At 35.8% G+C, this 25,932-nt stretch overlaps 1 protein-coding gene across 11 annotated transcripts in view; it reads right to left on the bottom strand.

Moving 5' to 3' along the window:
* LOC106873239 (plexin-B) overlaps window positions 1-25,932 on the bottom strand; it is a 287,941-nt gene that overhangs the window by 239,294 nt on the left and 22,715 nt on the right. Inside the window, exon 1 of one of the 11 annotated variants that reach the window (XM_089363463.1) lies at window positions 17,576-17,670. The exons of 8 other annotated variants lie outside the window; for them this stretch is intronic. The gene's annotated coding sequence lies outside the window, so the exon portion shown is untranslated. Of the gene's footprint in view, window positions 1-16,776; window positions 16,796-17,575; window positions 17,671-25,932 lie in introns of those variants that run through there. 2 more of the 11 variants (XM_089363457.1, XM_089363456.1) reach the window with 2 other exon arrangements.

The raw sequence follows: 25,932 nt of genomic DNA, 5'->3' as shown, positions 1-25,932 counted from the left end.
GCTAAGCATTTCGCCTGGCTTGCTAACATTTCTGCCAGCTCGCCACCATATATATATCATCATCATCGTTTAACGTCTGCTTTCCATGCTAGCATGGGTTGGACGATTTGACTGAGGACTGGTGAAACCAGATGGCAACACCAGGCTCCAATCTAAATTTGGCAGAGTTTCTACAGCTGGATGCCCTTCCTAACGCCAACCACTCAGAGAGTGATAATAATTCCATTTTAAAGGTGGAACTCGATGCAGATACAGCTATGAATAGTAACATGCACAATACTGAATTACAAAAAGACCTCTTGGATGAAAAAAGTTCATGGCTACCCAGGGACTTCAACTCACTTTATCTATGAACTTGACAGACTTTTTTCTTTGCCATTCAAGATATTTTAATCTACACCTTATTATTTATAGCATTATTGAAGGTGACAAACAGGCAGAATCGTTGGCACACTAAATAAAATGCTTAGTGGCACACCACCCATCATCATGTTCTGAATTCAAATTCCACACAGAGGTCGACTTTACTTTTCATCTTTTAGGGGTCACTGAAACAAATACCAGTTGAGCACTAGGGCTGATGAAATTGACTTAACCCCATCCCCTGAAATTGCTGGCTTGGTGCCAAAATTTGAAACCATTACTATTATTATTACAAAAATTGCGAAGGTATCAAGCTAGCAGAGTTATTAACATGCTAGAGTAAATGCTTAATGGTATGTCACTTATCTTTATGTCCTGAGTTTAAATGCTGTTAAGGTGGACCTTGCCTTTCACTTTTACAAGGTTGATGAAATAAGTACCAGTTGAGCACTGGGGTTGATGTAATTGACTAGCCCTTTGCCCCAATTTTCAGGCCTTGGGTCTATAGTGGAAAGGCTTGTTTATAGCTTTATCTAATGGTCTGACTTTAGAAAAACAAAAGCGATTTCTTTGAAGTTTATAGATTTTTATGATATATATATATATAATGGAGGAGAGGTGAAGGAGTAGATATTTATTGCATTTGTTTACAGCTGTTTCATAACCTTGTTGAAACAACTGTAAACAAATGGAATAAACATCTACTTTTTCACCTCATTTCTCTTATCTATTCTATTTGTATACATTATGTCAACTGTTGTATCTCCTGGATTTTCAGAATGACGTTGAAGCTTATTCTTATCTCAACCATAGTCATTCTTGTTAGCCATGTACTTGGTGGAGAACTTAAAGTGAGATCTCTTTGACTCTTCAAATCCCTAATTTTAACCACATGTGTGTGTGTCCGTGTGTCCCAGTGTGTGTGTGTATCTGAATGAATGTGTATATCCTGTGCTGCTCTTAAAACATTTGTTCACATTTTCCCTGTCAGCAACTTGTCTGCTAGCTTTGAACTTTCATGTACAAGCGGAATGGACACTGCTTTATTTGAGAAGCACGTAAAGTTTAATGATATGAGGACTGTCAATATGTATTCATGTAACCCATGCCAGCATGGAAAAACAAATGTAAAACAAATACACAAACACAAGTATTTGCGCATGTATGTGCTAACATTTAAACCACTCAACAACCAGTATTGTTTGTGTGGTCTTATAACTTAGCAGATTGACAAATAAAGATGGATAAAATAAATTATCAGGAATAAATATATGAGGGGGTGCTGAAAAGTTCCTGGCTTTAAGGATATTGTGAAAGGCCTGACTGGAGGCCCAACCTTCTGAGTTCTTTTACAGGGCTTAGAAAAACTGAAGGACCACTGCAATAAGTGTGTGAATCTGAGAGACGAATATATTGAATATATCAAAATTAACTTATTCTCTTGTATTTTCTTTTACCCAAAGCCAGGAACTTTTCTGCAACCCTTGTATGTAGTGGTGTGAATACGACTAACTAAACACTTGAAAGTTTCCATCTACCAAAATACAAATCTATATCTAAATCCACTCCAAAGACTTTGGTTGGCCTGATGCTATAGAGCAGAAAACATTGGGTTGTCCGGAAAGTTCGTGCCGATATATAGTAGCTTACCTTTTGACTTATTTGCCATGAAGCCACCTCAATTCTGGGAAGAGGGTATTTCCAAGTTAAAGGAAAGATGGAGATGCAGTGTGCAACAAAATGGTTCATATTTGGTTGATTAAAAAATGTAATGGCAAGTATTTATTGAACTTTTTCTTTCCTTTAAAAATCGGCACAAACTTTCCGGACAACCCAATACTTCTCAAGATTCCACACCACTGGATTGAAACTAAAATCATGTGAATGAGAAATGAGCTTCATAAAGACACACAACCACATCTGCACCTAAGTTAACCTCAGCAGAACTGAGGTCACAGAGTTGAGTTGAGATTACAGAGAGTCGGAATGTATGCCTTCAGGCTTTTTATTTGAAGTGTTAATGACTTGGATAATTCAGTGCCTCGAGTCAATTTGCTGGTTTTGCTGATCTGTACAAAGCATACAAAAGGAAACGGTTCAAACAATGATGAGGATGATAGGTGTGGCTGTATGGTAAGGAGCTTGATTCCCAACCACATGGTTCTGGGTTCAGTCCCACTGTGTGGCACCTTGGGCAAGTGTCTTCTACTAAAGCCTCGGGCCGACCAAAGCCTTGTGAGTAAATTTGGTTGACAAAAACTGAAAGACTATTGCATGTATATACATACATACATATATATACATATATATATATATATATATATATATATATATATATATATATAAATGAGTGTGTAAACGTGCATGTATGCACATGTGTGTGTGTGTGTGTGTTGGTTCCCCACCATTGCTTGACAAGCAGTGTTGGTTTGTTTACATCCCTGCAGCTTGGTGCTTCTGCAAAAGTCGTCGAAAGAATAAGTATTAGGATTTAAAAAATAAATACTGGGGTTGATTTAACTAAACCGTTTAAGGTGGTGCTCCAGCATGGCCATAGTCCAATGACTATACATACATACAAACATACATATTCTTTTATTTGTTTCAGTCATTTGACTGTGGCCATGCTGGAGCACCGCCTTTAGTCAAGCAAATCGACCCCAGGCCTTATTCTTTGTAAGCCTAGTACCTATTCTCTCAGTCTCATTTCTTCAACTGCTAAGTTGCAGGGATGTAAACACACCAGCATCGGTTGTTAAGTGATGTTGTGGGGACAAGCATAGATACACAAACATATACACAGACACATGCATATATATACATGTATATATACACACGACGGGCTTCTTTCAATTTCCTTCTGCCAAATCCACTCACAAGTCTTTGGTCAGCCTGAGGCTATAGTAGAAGACACTCGTGCAAGGTACCACACAGTGGGACTGAACCTGGAACCATGTGGCTGGGAAGCAACCTACTAATCACACACCCACTCCTTATGATGATGATGCTGATGATATATATATATATATATATATATATATATATATATATATATATCATCATCAATTAACATTCACTTTTCAATAATCCAAAGACATGTTCTCATGGAAGACACAGCTTCCATCATATCAAGGCAAGGAGACACGTGACAGGCTTCTTTCAGTTTCTGTCTACCAAATCCACTCACGAAGCTTTAATTGTCCCAGGGCTATATTAAAAGAAACTTTCCCAAGGTGCCACACAATGGTACTGAACCTCGGAATTCATGGGTGAGAAGAAAACCTTTTACCAAACAACCATGACTGCATCAATATATATATATATGTATATATATCATTACCATCATCGTTTAACATCCACTTTTCCATGATGGTTGTCTAAAATTCCATGAGTCAGTAAAAATAGACATTCTATATTAGTTAACATTATTACTATAATTAATAGTAAATAATGTTATAATCTCATAACAACCAAACAGGCAATAGATTTTAGAACAGTTGAGAACCAACCCGGCAGATAATTCTTAACTACTGGTATGAAACTAATTGGTAATTTGGCTGTTATAGGACTATAATATCATATAATATATATATATATATATATATATGTATGTATGTATGTATGTGTGTGTGTATATACAAATCACACACAGGCACACATGCATGCATGAACGTACTTATATGTATAAATATCTAATACATACATATACATATAAATGCACTGGCACCCACACACAGATTTACAAGACAGAAGGAGAAATAGATATTCAAGTATATGCAGTATATAAGTACATGTGATACAAACAGCATTTTAAACGCATCATATATACATATCTGTAAGTATGTGCATGTGTGTGTATGTCTATATATATATATATATATACACACATATACATAAACACACTTCTGTAAATGTATAATCAATATTATAAGGCAATGTAAAGGTGATATCGTACAGAAGAAATGATGTATGACACACCATATAATGAGGATAATAGAAAATGTCATATCAAAGCAACTTTCAAATAGGTTAACTGTGAGCTTTTGTGTTGCAACAATTTGTATGTATATATATATACATATATATATATATATGCTATAATGTGTACATAATATGGAGACACTTGTTTTGCATATAAAAGCATCAGGATAAATATTTGTCCATATATATGTCTACATACATATACATATATACATATATATATATGCATATATATATATATATATATATACATATATATATATATATATATATATATGTACATACATAAGTGTGTGTATATGAAATATATGCGTGTGTGTTTGTGTGTGTCGAACACGACAGATTCCGTTTGATCTAATCTGAGGCATTGAGGCGTAATACCACAAAGTGCTCAATACATGAATTAACAATAAATTACGATATTTAGAACTGCGACATTAGTCCCCATGATAAATATGGAGTGATGTTAAGCAACTAAGAAAAAAAAAAAAAAATTTATTGCATGGAACATACGCATGAAAATACCAATTTATAATATATATGTTCGTACATGTATGTAAATATGTGTCCACACACACACACACACATATATATATATGTTGTTCATTTCTTTGTTCATTTTTACAGCCGTTTTTCCGTAGAAGCATTGGTTACAAGTATCATCATTAGATTCTTTAATGTCTGCTTTTCTATGCTTGCATGTGTCAGACGGAATTTGCTGTGATAAATTCGGTTTTTTTTTGTTTTTGTTTTTACAGCTGGGTGCTCTTCCTGTCTGTAACTCTCATCTGTTCCTAAGTAAGTAGATACTTTCCCTTTGGCTAGACATGTTTGTACAGAAGACTGGAATCAAAGGACAACAGCGGCATGTTGGTGATACTTGTTTTACAACGATTACACAATATCACGACAAGGTGAAAAATGTACACATAAATAGATACATTACACACACACACACACACACACACATATATATATATATATATATATATATATATATATATATATATATATATTCACATATATATATATATATTACACATACAAACATATATATATACATATATATATAGAGATACATACACACACACACATATATATACATACATGCATACATACATATATATATATATATATATATATATATATATATATATATATATATATATATATATATATATATATATATATATATATAAATACACACACACATGCACATTAAATTAATAATTATATATATATAGTTATTTTGAGGGAGAAAGTCAAAACAAGACATATATATATATATATATATATAAAACAATAATATTGGTTCTTTTCTCTAAAACTATATATTTATATACATATATATATATATATATATATATATATACATGCATATATCCACAAACACACATGATGATTGTCGCATCTCATCAGACAACAACCGTCTCACATTCATCCCGATTGTTCTGATTTTCTTTCATCCTTGAATGTGTATGAATATCCATCGAAACAGGACTTTATATCTAGAATACAAAACGGATCAAGAAATGAAACGAAAGCGAAACATTTGTACCACAATGGACAAAAGCTTGTACAAGACTTTTGCCATCTCTAGGTCATCATAGTAGGTTCCAGTGACAACCATTGCAAAAATGACCAGTACTATATTAACGTGTTTTATGTCAGAATATCTTTCTCACAGAAGAGTTGCCGTCCCCATGGCTTTACCAAAAATAATAAGGGCCTCCTCTGGTCTTATGAAATCTTTATCCCAAAGGTAGAGCCCTGACAGGTGTTACTGTTTAGGGTCAGAACAGACCTGGGAGTCATGGTTATTAAGGAGTGACTCCATCCTCCCCACAACTACAGAATTGCCAAGCTAGAACCTCATTACCAGATGCAGTTTAATGTGCCACCCAGAACAATGTATATCTGTCCTGGTTATATAGATAAATCTGGACAGGTTTCTATCTGCGACACCAGATGAACCTACATTGCAGCAGGAGACGCAAAGAAAAGCAGTTCCGTCCAACTCGCTACTTCACCAAAAACAATATCAGAAACAACACTGAGTGACTACAGGTGGTGCACCAGCATGACCTCAGCCCTGGGCTGAAACCAGTAAAAGATAAAAGATAATGAAAGATATCATCATCATCATCATCATCGTCGTCATTTAACGTCCGCTTTCCATGCTAGCATGGGTTGGACGATTTGACTGAGGACTGGTGAAACCAGATGGCTACACCAGGCTCCAATCTGATTTGGCAGAGTTTCTACAGCTGGATGCCTTTCCTAACGCCAACCACTCCGAGAGTGTAGTGGGTGCTTTTATGTGCCACCAGCACGAGGGCCAGTCACATGGTACTGGCAATGGCCATGCTCAAAATGGAAATTTTTTTATGTGCCACCTGCACAGGAGCCAGTCCAGCGGCATTGGCAACGACCTCGCTCGAATGATTTTCTAACGTGTTGACGGCACAAGTGCCAGTAAGTCGACACTGGTATATATATATATATATATATATATATATATATATATATATATTTATATATATATATATATATATATATATATATATATTTATATATATATATATATATATATATATCATTAACTATGAGGGAATACTGAAAAGTTCCTGGATTTGAGTAAAAGAAAGGATCAGTTAATAATGATTTTATCCAACATATTCCCCTCTCAGATCCATACACTAATTGCAGCGATCCTTCAGTTTTTCAAAGCCCTGTAAAAGAACAGAAAAGGTTGGGTCTTCAGCCAGGCCTTTCCTGATACCCTTAGAGCCAGGGACTTTTCAGCACTCCTTCATAGAACAAATATCACAACACATTCTATTTGACACCTTAACAATTTAACTGAAACAAACCCCACCACCGCTATCACCATCACTGTCATTATAACACTTTATGTAGAATGAAGTGAAGAACACCATATTTAACTTTCCCAGAAATAATTTTTGAAACTTCTGTAAAATGCAATTCAAGAATATCACAGATTTAGCTTAACCCCAACCGTGTGGGAATCAAATATAATCAGTTCAAGTGCATGTGCACTTGAAAGACACAGGAACTGAGTTTGGCCTTTTTGCTGTGGAAAACGGTTTTATATTACAAATCTATGAGTTGTTGAGGAATGTCATGTTTGAAACAATTTTTTTTTTTTTGTGTTGAGACTTGTCAAGTTTATTGAGGCAATGTGACTTGCATACAATACCAATTCTATTTTATGGTAGATATTTAACATCATTAAAGCTCTGGTATTTAGCAACTGACTTGAGGAGACATCCAGAAAATTATCCACCATCTTTCCAACAACAACTTCGGATATCCTTTTGAATTCTGTATGTCTAACACTTGTGGATATACTTACAAAAATCAAAAAACAACATAGCATCCATGACTTTCGCACACAAACTTTGTCACGCTCAGAATTGCTGAAGCATGGAATAAATTACCTGCATCAGTTGTTAGCTGTCAGGACACTACATGCTTCAAAACTTCCACACTTCCTGAAATTCATCAACAGAACACCTGATGTCTACTCCCACAATTTTTTTTAAATGACTCATTCATGGTTCACTTCCTGTGCATTTTCTATGTACTGTTCATGCTCTACTATTTTTGACTACTTTTTTCTGATAAGCCGTAGTACACCTGAGCACTGTAAATGATAAGTTTATTATTATTATTATTATTATTATTATTATTATTATTATTAACTCTGCCTTAGTGAAGGCGGAGGTATTGTTTTCAGCTATGTTTGTTTGTCTGTTGAGAAGATATCTCAAAAACCACTATAGTAAAAAGGATTATTATTTCTTTATTGCCCACAAGGGGCTAAACATAGAGGGGTCAAACAAGGACAGACAAAGGGATTAAGTCGATTACATCGACCCTAGTGCGTAACTGGTACTTAATTCATTGACCCCGAAAGGATGAAAGACAAAGTCAACCTCGGCGGAATTTGAACTCAGAACGTAACAGCAGACGAAATACTGCTAAGCATTTCGCCCACGTGCTAATGATTCTGCCAGCTCGCTGCCTTCGTAAAAAGGATCATTATTATTATAATCACTGGGGTGTTCATGAAATTTAATTTTGCAGTTAAAGATTTAACTCAATTTTGACAGTGGGTACTTTCCAAAATTCTCCACATTTCACATGACGTAGTTATTATTTGTGTACGTAACTTGCAAGTATAAATTTTAGCAAGTTTCAGCAAATTTATTCAGCATCTGCACGTTAACACACAAAAAAATTTAATCAGTGCAGTGAAGGTTAACAAAAATGAAACAACAACCAAAAAAAAGAAAAAAACAAAACAAAACTGCACATTCAATTAGTACAAATGCATTTACAAAATTTCTCAATTGCACCTTGAAAATAGTGCAAATGCACTTCAGAAACCATATAACTGCATGTCTAAAATGCCATAATTGCATTTCTAAATTTTCACCACTCAACTGCACTTTTCAATTAGAGCTGACTGCACTTTCAGGACAGCATAACAGCACTTTTAAAATAGCATCATTGTATTTTCAAAAATAACACAATTGCATTTTTGGAATTCTTCAACTGGACTTCGAAAATAATACGAATGCATCTGCAAAAGGATGAAGATTGAAATTTTCTTTTGGTATTTTGTAAATTAACGTGCTGCCTTCAAATTATGGTTCGTCTGTTGGCTGGATTGGTAGGTTAAGTGAAGAAATAACCACGGCGTAGATGTTTCATATCCTATTAATAACATTGTATTGTGTCTGTGACTAAGGTTTTTAGCCTGCAATAGTTAAATGCCAAAAGCAAGAAAGCAGCGGTTCTCAAAGACTTTTCACCTATGGACATCCTTTCCCCTCTTCTCTGTTAGGCAGCACAAGTTCTTACACACACATGTACACACACGATGGAAACTTCTGCCTACCAAATTCAAGGATTTTCGGTTGCTGTATTCATGTAACTCTGTAGAAATGTCCACCATTGGAACACTATGGACCTGATTCGTTTACACAGATTTTAAGAGAGAACATAGAATGGTGAAGGCATTGAATAAATGTGCAACTGCAAGTTTCAAAATAGTATAACTGAACAACTGCACTTTTGAAAGAATAGGACTGCATTATGATTGCATTTATAAAATACCACACTCGCACTTTCAAAATAACAAACATATTGCAGCGGAACTTACAAAAAAAAAGTTGCATGAATGTAGTACAACATGTGACAAATGCACCACCAAAATGATATTACTGGCAAAATAATAGAACAACACTTTCAGTGCAGCACAGATGCACTTTCAATGTAGCATAATGCATTTCTAAGTTGGTTTAGCACTTTCTCTGTATTACAACAACTGTACTGCTATTAAAGTGCACGATTCACTGCCAAAAAAATAATTGTAATTCTATAATGTACAACTGGCTTGCCACATTAGCACAAATGCATTTTCAAATTAGCACTCTGCATTTAGTATGTGGTTCAGCAGCATTTATACAACTGCAAGTAAAAAATGGCATTAATGCATTTGTGTTACATACAACTGCATTGCTATTGAAGTAAAATAGCAATTAAAAAAAATATATAACTAGACAGCCAGAACTGCACAAAAGCAATTCAAAAACACCACAACTACATTTCCATAATAACACAACTGCACTTCTTAATGTTGCACAAACTGCACTTCCAACAGAACACAACAATATTTCCAAATGATACAACTGCACTTCTGGTGTACTATAACTGCAATATCAAAATAATAGAACTGCACTCCCAAAATAAATATAACTGCACTTTTGATGCATCAAAAATGCACTTTTAAGGTATGACTACATTCTTAAGCAAGTACAACTTCACATGCAGCATACTATAGCACCACTTCTAATGTAACATTACTGCACATTTTTAACACAACACGACCACATTCTAAAACATACAGCTGCATTTACACAGTCATTCATAAAACTGCAATTTCAAAATAGAACAACTGCATTTTTTGGTGTAGTACAACAGTAGTTTCAAAATGATACTACTGCACTTTCAAAATAGGACAAGTGCACTTCTAAAAATAGCATACACTAATTTCAAGATGGTAGAGCTGCACTTCCAAATAACACGATTACAAGTCCACTCTCGTACATCTATACTTTCACTTTTTTGAAACTGCACTTTCATTTTGTGTAACTGCACTTCTGCTCTTGTGCAATTGCACACCCACTCTAGTGCAACTGCACTTCTCTTGTACAGATGTATTCTCACTCTTATACAACTGCACTTCCATTTTTCTGCTCCAGTACTACTGCCCTTTCAAGAAGATCTAGCTACAAGAAATGTCTTTTGTTACTGTTTTCCTAATGTTTGTTCCTCACAGAGGGAATGGCCTCTCCCAAAGTGTCCAGGACTACAAGAAACTAACCAAGTGGGCAATGGGGCACATCACATCTATAGAATTACATAGTACCTGTGACCAAGATGCTTACATCGTAGTAGCTTAATGAAACTAGTTATAAATGGAATGGTTTACAATCTTTATACAACATTAAATATGTTGACACTAACTTAACTGTTGCTTTTTCATGCAGATGGCTTCTTTGAAGTGTTTAATTTCCAAATTATTATATTTTTCCTATATTACCAAATGTACAATCTTGTACCAAAAGATTCTTGTTTCTGTCCTTTCAAAATGTAATCACATGTGGATCGCTGGTTTTTTTTCCTCTTGGTCTTTTCTCCGTCTCCTGTTTCTGACGAAGAGCTTTGCTCGAAATGTAAAACTACCTTTCTTTCCTTCCCTGAGCATCTGCTAAAACTTTGCATGTACCACATCCTCACATTGTTGTGTTTTTCTTGTGTTTGTTCTTCATTTGAGGGGGGGGGTAACTATAATATATATACATATATGACAGTCGTCAGTTGTGGAACAGTTGTCTCCACTACTACATAGACCTGATGATTGCATAATGCATGAAAGTACTAGTTTTATCATAATAAATATATGATATTCTATTATTATAATATTGTAAAATTGTAAAAATTGTAAATAATAAAATGTGAAAATCAGACCAGATTGGAATTTAATTAGTTAATATATTCTTCTATACACAATCATATAAATTTGGATACATATGTGTATATATATATATATATATATATTTGGCGTTAGGAAGGGCATCCAGCTATAGAAACTCTGCCAGATCAGACTGGAGCCTGGTGCAGCCTTCTGGCTTGCCTGTCCTCAGTCAAATCGTCCAACCCATGCTAGCATGGAAAGTGGACTTTAAACGATGATGATGATATATATGTGTGTGTGTGTGTATGAATATATGTATGTATCTGCATGTGAATGTGTATATGTTTCTCTTGCCTTGACGTGACATCACATGACTGTTGTATGTGAATGTCATCTATTTCCAATATTGTACGGAAAAGACGTCTGGCCATGGGGAAGTGTAACCTTGCTTGGGAACAAGCAAGGGTTAGTGACAGGAAGGGCATCCAGCTGTAGAAAAATCTACCTCAATAAATTCCGTCCAACCCATGCAAGCATAGAAAAGTCGATATCAAAAATTGATGATGCGTTTATCTGACTGAAAGTGCAGTTGCACTGGAGTGTAAGTGCAACTGTGCAATAGTGGAAGTGCAGCTGCACTAGAGTAGAAATGTAGTTGTTGTAAAAAGAGTGGAAGTAGTGTCATGCTGTTTGGAGGAGCAGAGTTAAAAATGGTAAGGTGTGCATAAGAGGGATTTGGCTACTATTTCTAGCAGGTTGATTAACCAAAGAAGAAAGGAGTGATTCATTGACTCATCTCGCGACTGATGATGATAATGATGACGTTGCTGTTGACGATGTTGACAATAATGATGATGATGTTCTTGATGATGCTGTTAGCAATGATGATGATGCAATTGATGATAACGATGTTGACAATAATGATGATGATGAAGATGACGACGATGATGATGATAATGATGATGATGCTGTTAACGATGATGTTGATAAAGATGATGCAATTGATGATAAAGATGTTGATGCTGATGATGATGATGATTGTATTGATGATGATGGTGATGATGATGATGCTTAACCTGGGGGTTGACTAATATTTCCTTACCTCAGCCCCTACCTATTACCTTACTTATCTGCAAATACTTGACATGTTAAACATGACACAACTAACTCACCTAGCAGAAAATAGGTTCTGCAAGGCACTTTCGTAAGCAGTGGTAGCATACAAAAACCGACGAGCGGTTCATTAGGTCGCAGTACAGAGTTCCAGAGTTCAAGTCCTCCCAACATCCAATCCTAGCGTACATATTTGTCTCCTATCCAATTAACAACCAGAGAAACCGAATACAAGAACTTCCTCTATGGATCTCAGCTATTTGGAAAAAGAATTAGAAGAATGCATCAAGGTGGCAGTCTTAGAGGGATAAAATGGTGTTGGCATTAGCAGAAATGTGTGAAGACATTCAGAGGCATGAAGCAAGAGCAATATATAGGTGTGAAATTCTGTGTAATGGATGTTGCAACCGTGGAGATAGCAAGGAATGCTACGCCGGTTAATGGGTTAAAAACGGTAACTTATCACAGACTATGACGCTAGTCAAACTATTTAATTTCTTACTTTTAAATACTGCTGTTGTTGTTTTAGCCCTAGGTCAGTCATGACCAAGCAGCCCTATGATCTCATATGCATTTCAGTTTGGACTAACCTGTCTTTTCCTTTTCCTTTTCTTTTTTCACGGTATAAATATATCTAAGAGTATATCATCTCATGTGCTCTTCATTGCCATTAGGAACGTTGTTTTTTGGGGCTAAGCCAAAAATTTGCTCCAACTGTGACCATCTCATCTTGTTTTTTTTTTTGTTTTTTCATTTTTTTTAAAGACCTAGTCTATCTAAGACTACATCATCAAAACAGTCCTTCATTTTTGAGAATGGCAGAGTAAAATTTTAGAAGAATTGGCTGTTGTTTTCAACAGATTCAAGCCCCATGATTTAAATGGTTTGGTATTCTTTAGCACCAGGTCTGTCCTGTTAATGTATATATCAACAAAAGTAATCCATTAGTGACCATCCTGCCTTTTTCCTACGTGTAGGAAACCCAGGGCTGTATTATCCAAAGCAACTCTTTCAACAAAGATGAAGTCTGATTTGAAAGACACATGACTGCTATTTCTTGCAGGTTGAGTGCTCACATAGAAACTCTTTCTTCTGTTGGTGTTATTTAACCCTAAGATACTTCTGAGCAAATGGAATTATAATCAAAAGACAATACAATTGTGTCCATCCTGTTGTTTTTTCTTTACAATCATAGAATATCAAGGACTACATCATCCAATGTGTCATTCATTTTTTATAAAGATGGCAGGATCTCATTTGAGAAAGATTTGGCTGCTATTTCTAACAGATCAAATAACCACATAGAGGTTGCCTCAGTTGTTTCATAATAGCATTAGTTGTAACTGTTGTTATTATAGTAGTTGTTGTTGTAGCTTAGCCCCTAGTTAGTCCAGACTGAACACAACCTATGACTGAAGACATTCCAAATGTGATCATCCCATCTTTATATCCAAACACTGTATACCTAATGCTTGATGTGTGAATCAAATGAGATTTAGCTGCTATTTCTAGCTGATAAATTTGACCATGTTGCAGTCTCCATTTTCCATTAATGACGATGATGATTTGGATGCTATCTCCTCTGTTTGGACAGGTCCATTCCATACGCACATATCTGATTAAACAAAGCATTTAATCATAATTTTTAATCATAGCCATCTTGGATTTACTCTGACAATTATTGAACTCTGACCTAAAATTTGGTAATTTACAGCAGGAAGGTCACAGTGTCACTTCTGTTATAAAAGACAGACAAACATATAGATAGATAGATAGACAGATAGATAGAGAGAGAGAGAGAGAGAGAGAGAGAGAGAAAGAGAGAGGTGGAACATTGAGGTAAGCCTTAAAATAGTTGTTAGACCTTGTAGAAATAACAGCTAAATGTCCCTTGGATCAAAGTAGGAGGGACATTGGATGATGTAATGCTGCATTTATACACACAGCATAATTGAACTATAGATTGGGATGGTCATAATTCTTGACAGAAGTGTCACTGTATTTTTGGTCACAAGACTGGGTTTGAGCTTAGAACTCACAGAACTGGAATAGATATTGGTTTCATATTTTGGCACAAGGCCAGCAATATTTTGGGAGGGGAGATAAGTTGGTTGCATCGACCTCAGAGCTTAACTGGTGTTTGTTTTATCAATCCTACAAGGGGTGAAAGCGAAGTCAATCTTAGTGGAATTTGAATACAGAAAGTAAAAATGGACGAAATGCTGCTGAGGTAGGTGGAGGCATGGCTGTGTGGTAAGAAGCTTGCTTCCCAACCACATGATTCTGGATTCAGTTCCACTGCATGGCACCTTGGGCAAATGTTTTCTACTATAGCCTTGGGCCGACCAAAGCCTTGTGAGTGGATTTGGTAGATGGAAACTGAAAGAAGCCCATCGTATATATATATATATATATATATGTGTGTGTGTGTGTGATTGTGTGTCTGTGTTTGTCCCCACAACATCGATTGTTTGTGTGCTTACATCCCTGTAACTTAGCAGTTTGGCAAAAGAGACTAATAGCGACTAGGCCTACAAAGAATAAGGGGGAAAGTCAGTTACATCGAACCCCAGTACTTGACTTATTTATTTTATTGTCACCGAAAGGATGAAAGGCAAAGTTGACTTTGGAGTAATATGAACTTGGAGCATAAAGAGCTGAAAGAAATACTGCTAAGCATTTTGTTTGATGCACCAGCATTAAGTGCACTACAACTGAATAGAATAAATTTAAAAGAGGGAACAGAAAACAGATATACGAGTAAAAGAGGAGACAGAAAACAGATATGCGAGTAAAAGAGGGGACCGAAAGCAGATATATGAGTAAAATAGGGGACAGAAAACAGATATATGAGTAAAAGAAGGGGAAGAAAACAGATATGAATAAAAGAGGGGACAGAAAACATATGAGTAAAAAGAGAGGACAGAAAACAGATATATGAGTAAAAGAGGGGACAAAAAACAGATATATGAGTAAAGGAACACAGCAAGGAAAACCCAAAAGTACAGAGAATAAAACAGTAAAAGACAAAACAAAAAAACATTAAAAAAAAAATCATAAGGAATAAGGATGCATAAGTCATCAGAAAGTAGTGCTGATAAATTTTGGAAAACATTGAATTTTTGAAGGATGCAATGTTCTGACAACTAGCGACTCATTGGTACTTGATTCCATGCTTTGATAATTCTAAAGCATGAAAAAAATGTTTCCAAAAATCATGGGTGCTGCACTCTTTTTTTGATTTTGTACATATATTTATGTGTGTGTCTTTGTGTCTGTGTTTGTCCCCCACCATCGCTTGACAACCGATGTTGGTGTGTTTATGTCCCCGTGACTTAGAAATTTGGTGAAAGGGATCGATAGAATAAATACTAGGTTCACAAAGAATAAGTCCTGTGTGGGTCGATTTCTTCGACTAAAAAAAAAAACCCCTTTAAGGCGGTGCTCCAGCATGGCCACAGTCAAATGACCGAAACGTGTGAAAAAAAAAATAAATAAATAAAAATAACAAAACAGTCATTTGTATTTCATCAAAAATATAATTGTTAAAGAGCTAAGTAAAAAAAAACAAAAAGAATAAAAAAAAATTAAGTAAATATAAAAGTAGACACAGTGGATAGTGTGAAATTAACTATGTATGAAAAGAGGGGATGGTCAAGGCTGGAATGCATTTGATTATATAGATCAGCTTGATTATATGGTAAACAAATAACAACTAGAAGAAAGGGAGTTTGTTGAAGGGAGATATGGCAGTTACAATTTTGTTGCATGGAATAGGTTGGGCAACTAACATAGAAGATAACTTGTTAATTTGTTGTTTCCTGTCAAATGTGAAATTCAAAGGTGGGTGTACATTCCTTATTCAATGGCTGACAGAAGATAACACACACACACACAATATACATACACACACACATATATATGCAGGCACACAGCTACACAGCTATATATATATATATATATATATGTATATACATGTACACAAACACGCATATAAATACATATTCATACAATCACAAACATGCATATATATATGCAAACACATATAAACACACCCACATATATATGTGTCTATATACACACACAATCACAGACATATACATACATATGTACAAGTACATGTATACATATATATACATATGTATGTATATATATGCACACAGGCATTTACACATACTAAAACACACATACAATTGCACGTGTGCATGCACACCCACATACCACACCACACACACACACACTTAGGATGATGTCAACAGGAGACAACATACCAGTCAATACTAATTCAACAAATAGTTTTAGATACTTACATTTTCTAAGTTCACCAATCCAATCTTTCTTCCGTTTTTTTTACTCACCAGAACCATACGATTGAGTTTGTCAATGCCAAAGGAATTTGTGTGGTTTGAACATGTAATCTCTGACACATACACACATGTATATATTTATATATATATATATATATATATATATATATATATATATATAGCACAAAATCCAATCCGAATTCGCAACTATAAATTATAATTAAATATCGTTTGTTTTAAGTACTTTTCTTTTTTAATCTAATTAGTGCTTACTCAGAACAGCAGTGTCCTTGAAGAAATTTTTTAAAGTCCTTTTTGTGACTTTTGGAGAGTAAGGAAAAAGTTATCCCCAAATCGAAGATCTGGCCCGAGTACTTGCAATAGAAACAGAACGGCCCCTTCTTCCAGAGGCACTCAACGGACTGAGTGAAGTGGTGGTGTTTAACTGGACAATGGCTTAAGCTTTCCACTCAGCTCAAAATGAGAAATGACTAGTCCAACAGATTTCTTCCCAAGTCTCCATGTACCAAATTTCTGTCAGGAACACAAGAAGCTTGGGTCGGCCCAAGAGCACGGATTAGAAGATGCTTGCTGTGCGGTGGGATTGAATTTAAAACTAGGCAGTTGTGAAGTGGCTGTCTTAATCTTTCACATCGGATGGTTGCCCTGTACTCCTAGTTAGATATATAACACCATAACTGGTCTGTTTGAGGAGCTTCTAAAAGATCTCTTTACTCATTCAGTGTAGGAAATAAAATGTCTTTTGAAAAATCACACAATTGTTAAAATAAAATCCACTCACCTACACACCTCCCATTTCCTGCTCGCTCTCTCTCTCTCTCCATCCACATACATGCACACCCTCTTCCTCTTCCTCTTCTTCTCTCTCTGCTACCCCTCTTTCTCTCTCCATCTCTTTTTACCTCTACCTGTTTCTCTCTCTCTCTCTCTCTCTCTAACATACTCTTACTCTTTTCTCATTCTCCAAGCACACATCTACTTACTCCTAGCCTCTCTCTCTCTCTCTTCCTCTCTGTCTTCAGCATACACTCACCCACTCCCTTCCATACCCCTTCCTTCTTTCTCCCTTCATACGTTTCCTTTTTCTCTCTTTCTCCCTCAAATATGCATACTCTTTCTGCTACTCTGTCTATTCCTCCTTCTTTCACCCACACCTTCCTCTCTCAGTCCTTCTCTCTCTCTTTCTTACCCCCCCACACACACATCCAAACAAGCATTCTCTCTCTCCCTCTCTCTCTTTCTTACCCCCCCCCACACACACATCCAAACAAGCATTCTCTCTCTCCCTCTCTCTCTTTCTTATCCCCCCACACATACAAACAAGCATTCTCTCTCTCCCTCTCTCTCTTTCTTACCCACACACACACACATCCAAACAAGCATTCTCTCTCTCCCTCTCTCTCTTCCTCTGTCTTTCTTTGTACATTCTCTGTTTCACTCTCAATCACTCACACCTTCTCTCTTTGTTTCTCTCTTTGTATTTCTCCTCCTCTCTTTTTTCTCACTCTTTTTGCCTCTCTGCCTTTCCTATAAACATGCACACACTCTCTCTCTCTCTTTCTATATGCCTCTCACCATCTTTCACACACACACACACACACACACTCTCTCTCTCTCTCTTTCTATATGCCTCTCACCATCTTTCACACGCACACACTCTCTCTCTCTCTCTTTCACACACACACACACATTCTTGTTTGTTTGTGTGTGTGTGTGTGTGTGTGTGTGTGTGTGTGTGTGTGTGTGTGTGTGTGTAAGAAATTGGTAGGATGGTCACATCTGGAGTGTCTTTCCTCATATCCACTTGAATCGAGTGTGAAGCAGGAGCTAAGCAACAAGAACACCAGTAGCTTGAATGTAAAGCAAATATTTATTTAGGAGCAATCGTATCGGCTCTCTGTTCATAGCCCACTGACGTTTGTTGAGCACTTTATGTTGTATTGTAAGACAGAATCTTTGATGTGTGAGTGTGAGAAAGACAGAGACTAGCTGAGAGAAAGACAGAGACTAGCTGAGAGAAAGAGAGAGGGGGAGATTGCAAGAGAGAGACAGAGAAAGTGTGTGTAAGAGATAGGAAAAACAGAGAAGCAGAGTGAGTGTGTAATGTGAGCTTGATAGTGAGAGAGAGAGAGAGAGAGAGAGAGAGAGAGAGAGAGAGAGAGAGGCAAAGTGAGTAAAAGAGAGAGAGAGAGAGATAGATAGAGAGAAAATGCATGTGAGTGTGTGTGTGTAAGAGAGAAATACCACTAAGAATGTTGCCAGGTGTGCTAATAACGATTTCAAATTTACATCAATTACATCAATCCCAGTGCATAACTGGTACTTATTTAATCGACCCCGAAAGGATGAAAGCCAAAGTCGACCTCAGCGGAGTTTGAACTCAGAACACAAAGACAGACGAAATGCTGCTAAGCATTTTGCCCGGTGTGCTAACGACTCTGCCAGCTCACCACCTTCAAGGTGTGCTAATAACAACAGTAATAATAAAAACAAATAACAATGGTGCAAATAAGGGAACCCCTATGTGGTTGCTAGTCCTGCTAGAAATAGGTGCCAAATCCTCCTGAATCATACAATACAAGCTTAGGAAAAGAAGGACACATTGTAAAATGTAGCTGCTTGGTTAACATAACATGTTGAAAATGGAATGGATGGATGGAGTGCTTTTAATCACAAGTTTGCTCATTCAAGGCTGACCCTGGGTTAAACAACAAGCCAGTGAGGGAGCCTTTATTTAGTTAACAAATATGCTAGAAATAGCAGTGAAAAAAAAAAGAAAAAAAAGGGGAAAAACAGGTGAAAGGCTCTCAGTGACCTGGGCTAAAACAACAACAACAACAACAACAACAACGACAATGAGAATAACTTCAGGTGTGGCTGTGGAAAGAAGCTTGCTTCCCAATCTCATGGTTCTGGGTTCAGTCCCACTGTGTGGCACCTTAGACACATATATACTACTATAGCCTCGAAAACCTTGTGAATAGATTTCATAGACGAAAACTGAAAAAAGCCCATCATATACATATGTATGTATGAATGTATATGTGTGCGTATGTGTGTGTGTGTGTGTGTGTGTGTGTGTGTGTGCATATATCTATGTGTGTTTGTCTGTGTCTCTGTGTTTGCATCCCCATCACCAGTTGACAACTGGTGTTGGTGCTTTTACATTTCCCGTAGCTTAGCGGTTCAGCAAAAGGGACCACTTGAATAAGTGCTAGGCTTAAACAAGTCCTTTGTGTCGATTTGTTTGACTAAAACCCTTCAAGGCAGTGCTGCAGCATGGCCGTAGTCACATGACTGAAACAAGTAAGAGAAGAAAAGAACAAAAAGAACAAAGAGCTGTGTTTTGGAAATCTTGCAGAGAAGAAGCAAAGATGTTCAATCTTTGAGCAATAATATTTGAATTACAGTGTTTGTCTTTCCAATATGAATTATTACAAAGTGTAGCAGAATGTATTGATTGGTACATTAACTTCATATCTTTTTCTGTTGTTGCTATTACGTTCTTCTGAGATGGAAGCTAACGGTTAAATCAATGTGGTACTACAACCCCACTGCTGTCCGCAACCCCCAGCCATCCGACCACGACTGACACCAACACACACACAAACTCACACAAACACATACATTAGAACTAAGACATTCACGAGCCATTATAGATAAGAACATATACACACACCACACGCACGCACATATGAATATATACATGCACCAATACATGTTTGACTATCTATTTATCTATATACATTGAAGTATTCACTATCTATCTATCTATCTATCTATCTACATTGGAGTATTCACTATCTATCTATCTATCTGTCTACATTGGAGTATCTATCTATCTATCTATCTATCTATCAATATCTATTTATCTATCTCCTTTATATATATATATATATATATATATATATATATATATGTGCACATATACACGTATACATATAAAATGTGTATGTAAATATATATATATATAAACACACACACACATAATACACACACATTTTAAACAAATAGAAGAAACAAGAATAACATACAGCCATACAATACTAAGAAATTCAATCATGGATATAAAGAAAATGAGGCTTGTATGGAGACTGACGTTAACAAATTGTTTATCATACATTTATATACGTCTATTGTCAATGCACCAGTTTCACTCACAAATATTTATCATACATTATATCTATGCGTTATCAACGCTGTACTTTCACTAACAAAAGTTTATTATACATTAATATACGCGTATTATCAAGGTGTACTTTCACTGAGGAATGTTTATCAAACATTTATATACATATCTTTTTCATGTGTACATTGAGTGACGTTTCTGAAACATTATATTATATATATGAATTATGAATGATGAATATTTCCATACATTGTATATATATATATGTATGTATTATCAACACAGTACTTTCACTGACATTATATACAAATATTATCTCTATGTAGCTTCATTACCAAGTATTTATCATACATTTATGATAATAATAATAATAATAATAATAATAATAATAATAATCCTTTCTGCTATAGGCACAAGACCTGAAATTTCAAAGGAAAGTACAAGTCAATTACATCGACCCCGGCGCTTGAGTAGTACTTATTTTATTGACACCAAAAGGATGTAAGGCATAGTCTACTCCGGCAGAATTTGAACCCAGAATATAAAGACAGACGAAATACTACTAAGTACTTTGCCCAGCGTGCTAAATATACATATATATATATATATATATATATATATATATATATATATATATATATATATATGTATGTATGTATGTATGTATATATATAAGTGCAGGTGTAGCTCAGTGGTAAGAAGTTTGCTTCCCAACCATACAGTTCTGGGTTCAGTCCCACTGCATGACTCCTTGGGTAAGTGTCTTCTACTAAAGCCTTGAGCCAACAAAAGCTTTGTGAATGGATCTGATAGGCAGAAACTGAAAGAAGTCCATCATACGTGTGTGTGTGTGTGTGCATGCTTGTATTTGTCCTTCACTGCTGCTTGACAAGTGAAGTCGGCTTGTTTATGTCACTTTAACTTAGCAGTTCAGCAAAAAAGGCTGATAGAATAAGTGTCAGGATTAAAAACAAAGAAGTATTGGTGTTGATTTGTTCAACTAAAACCCTTCAAGGCAGTGCCCCAGCATGGCCGCAGTCTAAGACTGAAACCAGTAAAAGAATAAAGAAATATATGTATACGCCTTAACAACAATGTAATTTCACTAACAAATGTTTATCATTCAGATGTATCTATTATCAACACGGTCAACTGTTTAACATTTATATATATATATACATATGTATTATCAATATGTAGATTGACTGACAAATATTTCTCATACCTTGTATACATCAAAACTAGTTTCACTAACCAAACATTTAGCAAACATTAGAAATATATGTCAACATAGAAATTTCACTGACAAATGCTTATCAAACATTCATGTTCTGTATTACCAACAAGTTTTTATCATACATTTATATACATGTTTTATCAACACAGTAGTTTCACTGACAAATATATCTTGTACATTGTATATACACATTATCAACACTGCAGTTTCACTGCAAATGTTCATTATACATTTATAAATAGGTATTTTCAACACAGAAATTTCACTGAAAAATGTTTATCATGCATTGATATATATATATATGTATTGCCAACAAATTAGTTTCACTGATTAAAAGTGCTAAAAACCTTATCAATTTGAAAAAATTTTTAGTTTAATTATCAACTGACTTGTTAAGTCACAGATCAATCCTCCCTGATCAGGTAGATATAGGATGATGAAAGCTGTTCCAGTAACGAACATCCTGTATTTATGAATATCTTGGATTACATTACTGTATGTTCTTCCCTTTTTCCAAAAAAATGTTGGGTGTGATTCATCTGAATTTTGCTGTTGTTTTAATAGGTTCAACAATGACGAGCCAGCCTTTCACACCGATATATCCTGTTGAGAAGAGAAGAAATTTGTTTCTGTTCCTTATTTCTCTCTTTCTTTCTTTCTCATACAGGCGAGTGTGTGTGTGTGTGTGTGTGTCTTTTTTTTTTGTCACTCGTATCAGTCATTAGACTGTGGCCATACTGCAGCACTGTCTTGGAGAAGTTTAGTCAAATGAATCAACACCACTACTTATATTTGTTTTTTAAAGCCTGATATTTATTCTGTTGATCTCTTAAAGAACTGCTAAGTTACAAGGGTGTAAACACACCAAAACCAGTTGTCAAGTGGTGGTGGCACACACACACACACACACACACACACACACACACACGATAGGCTGCTTTCAGTTTCCATCTATCAAATCTACTCAAACGTCTACAGTAGAAGAAACATGCTTAAAGTGCTATGCAGTGGAGTTGAACCCAGAACCATGCTGTTCGGAAGCAAACCTTTTACCACACAACCATACCTATATATATATATATATATATATATATATATATATATATATATATACGCACATGTAAATGCACACACAGAGATAGATAGATAGATAGATAGATAGATAGATAGGTAGATAGATAGATAGGTAGATAGATAGACAGATAGACAGATAGATAGATAGATAGATAGGTAGACAGGTAGACAGATAGACAAATAGACAGATAGATAGATAGATAAATAGATAGAGATAGATAGATAAATAGAGATAGATAGATAGATAGATAGAGATAGATGTCCTCTCTCTCTCTCTCTCTCTCACACACACACACACACACACATATATATGTTTTTGTGTAATTGTTAAGTGCCATGCTCAAAACTCTTGGTCCTTGTATCACTTTTGTTGCTCTCAGCTGATTAAAAACATAAGCATATATATATACTCACATATTCAGTTCTAATTCTCTTGTTCATTCTACCAAACCTAAACACACACACATACACACAAACACACATCGTTACACATATATATTGCATTTTAAAAGGGGGCATACGTGTTTATTTGTTTACTTTCCTTTCTTTGTAGAAAACTATGAGGGCGCTTGATAGTCACTTGCTGTAACAGTGTGAAGTGTACAGTGTGTTCATGTGTATAAGTACGATGTATGTATATAAATGTGATGTATGTGTATATAAGTGTCGCAATGAGGTTTAGACAGAAGGAGAACATCCATACTGAATTGACAGTAATTATGAATGCGTGAGGATGTGCATACACACACATGCGTGCGTGCGCGCACACACACACACAGAGAAAACAATACAGATTCAAATACGTGTGCATATATACATATGTATGTATGTGTATGTGAATATGTACATATAATACATATAAACATACATCTGCGCATATAATATAAAAACATGCATAGGTGCATGTGTATATATATATATATATATATATATATATATATATATATATATATATATATGGGAGTGTGTACACAGCAAGTGCATTTAAACATATGCATACATGTCTGTGTGTATATAACTACACATATATACCTATACACATATACATATATATGTGTGTGTAATATATTCTCTTATTGTTTTACAAATCTCAGCCCTAAGGCTGTGGCCATGCTGGGGCACCACCAGTGAAAATTAATGAGATATACATATATTACATAAATGCACATATACATATATTCACATAGATATATACACAGACATACACAAAAATGTACTTACATTTATGCATGTGTGTGTGGGTGCCTGTGTGTGTGTGTGTGTGTGTGTGTGTGTGTGTGTGTGTGTGTGTGTGTGTGCGGGTGACACGTAAAAGCACCCACTACACTCTCTGAGTGGTTGGCGTTAGGAAGGGCATCCAGCTGTAGAAACTCTGCCAAATCAGACTGGAGCCTGGTGTTGCCATCCGGTTTCACCAGTCCTCAGTCAAATCGTCCAACCCATGCTAGCATGGAAAGCGGACGTTAAACGATGATGATGATGATGATGATGTCAGGACATCTGTCTATCTATATCAATGTGTATTTACACACGTATGTACACACACATATAGAGGCATAAATACATACACAAACATACACATAAATGTTCATACATGTACATACACAATGGCAGATACACACATCTATGGATGCACCTAATCACACAAATATAAAAACCTACATATCTGCTTATCTTCCTATATATACATATACGCATGCCTTACATATACATACACACATATAATCTTTTATACTATAGGCACAAGGCTTGAAAATTTAGAGAAATGGCCAGTTGATTATAACAGTGCCAGCGCTCAACTGATACTTATTTCAATGGCCCTTAAAGGAAGAAAGGCAAAGTAGACCTTGGTGGAATTTGAACTCAGAGTATAACGCCGGACGAAATGCCAATTAGCATTTTGTTTGGCGTGCAAAAGATTCTGCCAACTCGCTGCCTTACACACCATATAAATTGGTTTCAAATTCTGACACAAGGCCAGCACTTTCGGGGAGAAGGCGGCAAGTTGATTACGTCGACCCCAGTGGTCAACTGGTACTTATTTTATTAACCCTGAAAGCTTGAAAGACGAAGTTGAACTTGACTGAATCTGAACCCAGAACTCTCACAGACAAAATACCTCTAAGCATTTTACCTCAGGTGCTAACATGCATATAACAAAGGTAATAAGTCACCAGCTGCATTCTGTCTTTTATTCTTTCATATGTTTCAGGTGAAAGTATATGGTCATGCTGGAGCACCGCCAATGTAGTTCTTGGACATTTTTTTAATAAAATCTCTCAGCATTTGGAGACACAATATTTAGAAACCAACCAAGAAACTGCTAAAAGAATTGGTAAAAAGAACAGAGAGCAGAACCAGATAATTTAGAGCATTTAACCCAAGTGTCTCACATATTTCAAAGTTGAAATTCCTCAAGGCTGAGGCAGCGTTTGCAATCGTGTTTGTTTGTCCATGGACAAGATATCTCAAGAACTGCTGGATGGATTTGGATGAAACTTTCAGGGCTGTTTGACCTCGTGACTGGCACAAACTGATTAAATTTTGGAATCGATCTGGTACTGGACAAGGATTCTGGATCATTTTTCCAGTTTTTTTACTTAATTTTTGAGAGTTGTCAGGTTCATTTGTGTCTTTTACTATAGCCTGAGGCTAGTAATATGTTTTCAGCAGTGTAGAATTTACAATGTAATTATTC

This window comes from Octopus bimaculoides, chromosome 15 (assembly GCF_046866305.1).
Source record: "Octopus bimaculoides isolate indiv1 chromosome 15, ASM4686630v1, whole genome shotgun sequence".
NCBI classification, from domain to species: Eukaryota; Metazoa; Mollusca; class Cephalopoda; order Octopoda; family Octopodidae; genus Octopus; species Octopus bimaculoides.
The sequence above is the reverse complement of the archived record's forward strand: the minus strand, read 5'-3'. Positions and strand labels throughout refer to the sequence as shown.